The 4,704-nt window shown below is 31.9% G+C and overlaps 1 long non-coding RNA gene across 6 annotated transcripts in view; it reads right to left on the reverse strand.

The window, feature by feature from the left end:
* The window catches only part of LOC111088622, a 22,000-nt gene extending 17,583 nt beyond the window's left edge, over positions 1 to 4,417 (reverse strand). The window contains exons 1-3 of one of the 6 annotated variants that reach the window (XR_002613093.1): positions 3,782 to 4,417; positions 1,844 to 1,870; positions 1,566 to 1,691 (exon numbers count right to left, since the gene is read on the reverse strand). This is a non-coding gene — a long non-coding RNA (uncharacterized LOC111088622). Of the gene's footprint in view, positions 1 to 1,561; positions 1,692 to 1,843; positions 2,327 to 3,781 lie in introns of those variants that run through there. The other 5 variants (XR_002613089.1, XR_002613095.1, XR_002613092.1 and 2 more) reach the window with 5 other exon arrangements.
* Between the last annotated feature and the right edge of the window lie 287 nt (positions 4,418 to 4,704).

Raw genomic sequence — 4,704 nt, forward strand, 5'->3', positions numbered from 1 at the left:
GCGCTAAACAAACGCTATAGTAACGAACGTCAATAATACTCCGACCGCAGATCAATTACTCACTATCTCTCCACACATTACCTTCCCCTCTTTTATATACCAGCGTAACCTATTTCTAGCAAGAAGTAGAACATTCGACAAAGTACATGATAGTTCTAGAAACGTTGCGTCACGGCGGTCATGTGACTGCTGACGCAACAATAGTAAGAATGTATAGTTCTACATGAGTGAGTGACCAATGTTGGCCTTTTAATCCTACTTGCATGGGTGGTGGTCAAAATGTGCATGTCATAACTTCTTACAGAGTACCATTCAACATGTTACTGTGTATTTGATGTCAGATTTATCAATTATTCATTATACTCTACATTGTTGCTTTGGCAACAGCTCCTGGTGGAGAAGAGTAAATAGCAAATACGAATAGGAATACTGAAAAGAACTATAGATATGCATCTTGGAGGTTAAGCAAAGGCAATATTCAAACTGTATGACTGAAAAATGCATTTCATTCTTCACATAAACATTGCCTTGCACTCTGATTTATCAAAGTCTGAATCAAAATGACATCATCAAATCACAGACACATCTTGAGTGCACATTTGATTTTTTGTGTACAATTTTACTTAAAGCTTGTCACATTTCATGTTGATACACATAGAACTTTTGAAATTATAGTCAAAATTTTTTATCCAATGTAGGATCAGTCTAATGGACCAATACCATGCACATTCTACAAAGGAAATGTGGCAAGTGATGGTGTGAGACAGTGTTTAACACCCTGATCATACACTTTAGATTGTTGTTTCATTTGTTCTTCCTGTTGCTGCCACTACCATGACTTCCTGTGCTACTCAATAGTAATTCAATGAGTGGTAGTGATATTTACTTAAACTAAATAATTACTACCTGTATTACAACTGTTACAACTACCAGAGCTCTCACTCTTTAATACCAAGGAAAATGCTACTTGGTTTAGAAGCTTATAACAAACACCCATCACTAAATCAGTGTTTCCCAAAATAGGAGTTGTGGCCCTCCAGAGGGGGGCCACCAAAAAATGGGTTGAAAACACAGATACTGAATTAATTCTAATTCTAAATAAACAATGACCCAAAAAAATTATGTAGAATTAATTAAATAATACAGCATGTCTAAAGGAAATGTTATTGTTTTTACTACGGCACTATTTTTCAATCACCATGCTAAAGTTATAGGTTGGGGAGCCTCAAACTTTTTTTTATTCACATCAAGGGAGCCTCAGACTAAAAGAGTTTGGGAACTACTTGGCTAAACAATACAATACCTATTCTATGTGATGCACATGCAAGTAGTATCAAGCATGAGAATTTTTTAAAATAGTTCATTGATGGAAACATTATTATAATCCATTTCATTGCAAAATTAATATCAGATTGGATGAAATTTCACCTAATAGTACAAATATTTGTTCCATCCCTAATACATGAGTAAATGGATATGTACACACATATAATGACCAACCATCTTATTAGGACTAATTACATACATTTTACAGAATACACCATTTGTATGAAGAACAGACTGACCTTGTGATGTGTCAGGTGACTGGTTAAGCCTTATCAAGAGAGACGCAGTTGCCACATCATTCAAGATAGTATTAAGCGAGCAAGGATCTCTCTGAACATATCCAATCATATTCACTAGAAGATTTGCTGCATTGATTCAAAAATTACATAATTTATTTTTTTCACAACAGACAAAAATGAATGCTTATTTTTAATCATTATTTTCAATTAACCAGTAACAGCCAGTATCTCTTAACCTGCAAAACTACAAAAGAAAAATAAACATAAAAACATCTTACCCTACTATAGCATCCCAATTGTTTTCACTGTTTTGAAAAGTTTGTAAAGATTGAGATCTTTACTGGCTAAAGTTGGGCCTTAATTAAATCAAATACCCTCAGATTGAGAGAAATGTTTTATAAATATAAAAATAACGCATTTTGTATTTATAAAATAATATTTAAGTAGTAAAAAAAATAGCAACTCTAACACTCAACAATCTTTTACAAACAACTTCTTGCACTTTTTTTTCAACAGGCTTTTACAGCTAAAAACATCTTAAAATGTTGTAATCTTCTCAAATACATGCTGCTCAACCTCGATTTTATATCAGCTGTGGTTGTCATGAGCCTTGCTGATTTCTTTTTTCAAAATCATGTACTCAACACTTTGTATTACTGAGTATTTATTTATTTGTTAAAAAAATCACTGAATTTTAAAGGGCTGTTAGATTCATATTTAATATGGTATAAATGAAATATTTGTCACAAGAACATTTTGGTTATTTTCTCAAATTTTGCTAATTTTGAGATTACATAATGAAATTTAAACATTAATATTTATAATTCAAGTGTATGAGATATTGTACATATTGAATGTTTGATGTTATTTATGAAATACCATTTTAAGGTGTTTTAGCAGTGAAAGCCTGTTGAATATTAAATATCAATCTAACAACCCTTTAAAATTCAGTGATTTTTTAAGAAAATAAATACATTCTCAGTAATACAGAGTGTTGAGTACATGATTTTGAAAAAGGAAACCAGCAAGGCTCATGACAACCACAGCTGATATAAAATGTGAGGTCGAGCAGCATGTATTTGAGAAGGAGATATAATATTATGCAAAATATTCATACACTCAAATCATAAAGATGAGTTTGGATCAAGGATTTAGAATTTCTAAGATGGGAATGTCCCTTATACTTAATGGTATTGGAAAGTAAAGTAATATAAATCAACTTGGGTAACTAGGACTACAGAGAAAGAAACTTGCAACAAGTTCTACCCCATCTGTGGTAGGAAAAGTACTGCAACTTTTAACAGGTCAGAATCAATGAATGAAAAGGTCAGTGGCAAAAGTCATCCACTTGTCCCAGGCAACAATATGTAAAATTATCAAGAAGAATCTCTGTCTGGAAGAGTGACACAAGTTACATGAACACAAACTGCTTCCATATCACATCAGTTTAACTTTGCATATATCAAGCAGCTGGAGAATGAAATTTGTATTTGTGCTGTTCCATGCAAAGACATACTGGTCAAGCCACCAGATGCAATACCAATAGATTTCTATCCAATCAAACTATTGAAACAGGCATTAGGAAACAGCTGTCCTCATATACTAGATGGATTATAAAAACCTGCAGGAAGGAGAAGTGTGCTTAGAACATGACAGCTTTACAAAGGAGCCTTTTGCCAGGGCCATTGTCAAAATGCACTATTGTCAAATAAAGCATGACCAGACATGTCAACATGGACAGTAATGATGTGATAAGCCTACAAAATCATTTTAATATAACATAATGAACCTCATACTTCAGCTTATACTGTATTTTTTTCACTTGAGAAGTTTTATTGTTCAAATATGTTTCATTTTAATCATGCTTTAACACAATCCTATTGCCTTAAACATTAAATTATCAGATCATGGTTTTAGATTTTCAACACATGTAAATGTTCTTGTTATAAATTTTACTAAAACATGAAAACCTATAAAGTGCCATAGCCAGAAAAATATCACTTATTTGGAGAACAATGACTTTATTATAACTTCTGATGCAATTTCATAAATTTGAGACATACCAATAAATAAGAGAAAATAAATCTTCTAGAACATATTTTAGGATTTTAAGCTTATAATTTCACAATCAAGCAGTATGGGAGGTGGGTAACTGATGAATGATATAGCATGGGCATTTCACACCAAAAGGTATCAAAAGGAAATAAAATGCTCACATTTGCAAAAAAGTCTAGTGGGGATGTTTCCCCTATGCCCTTTGTAAACTACTGGAAATGGAAGGCATTTAAAATTAAACAAATGTATTACACAGTTTCAGCATTTCTTTTTGTTTGGAGCCTACTATAGAAATTTTATCATCCCCAATTTAAACAATATAAACATAAATCTAAGAATTCAAAGTTATTAATTAAATCAAATTATTAAACATTTTTAATAAGTTATTATTTGTAATATGTAAAGATGTGCCCATTCTTGCGGACGAACCGATTACTTTCGCTTTGACAATGTAAAGAAACTAATTCTAACTTCTAAGCGTAAGTAATACAAAATTAGAATATCGCACAAAATAAGCTATTTGTTTACTTAAAATTTCTTTACTATGGACTATATAGTATAGTACATGTCTTTAGGCTAAAGTTTAGCTTAGGTATGATAGGCAAATCACTCCTGACAAATGTTTAAAATATTACTAATAAACTTTCAATGTTTTATAATAAAGTTCTTAGGAATATTTTACTGAACTTCGCTAGAACTAGAAGATTAAAACAAAAAGCAGCATTAATCAATAAACAATACGAGTTTCGATATTTGACTAGCCGTTAAATTTGAATTATGAATATCATCGTACAGGCGAAACGTGACACAACTTATGTTTAATGTTGATAGATAATTCTAATTTTAATGATTCAACAACAACAAAAAAACAAACATAATATACGTTATTGTTTTTTATTACGCTTGCCTTGTAACCTTCTTCTTTTGTATTTAGCGTGTCTTTATTGTTTACGTCAAGCCTGGGTGCCCCGGCTCCAGTTGCTTTCTTTAGGGGGATGGGCAATGGAACTTTTGTGATGGCCACCATACTGTGATACGATTTTTTAAATTTGATAATATGATTTTTAAACCACTAGGGAGAATG

Source organism: Limulus polyphemus, unplaced genomic scaffold, assembly GCF_000517525.1.
Source record: "Limulus polyphemus unplaced genomic scaffold, Limulus_polyphemus-2.1.2 Scaffold99, whole genome shotgun sequence".
Classification (NCBI taxonomy): domain Eukaryota; kingdom Metazoa; phylum Arthropoda; class Merostomata; order Xiphosura; family Limulidae; genus Limulus; species Limulus polyphemus.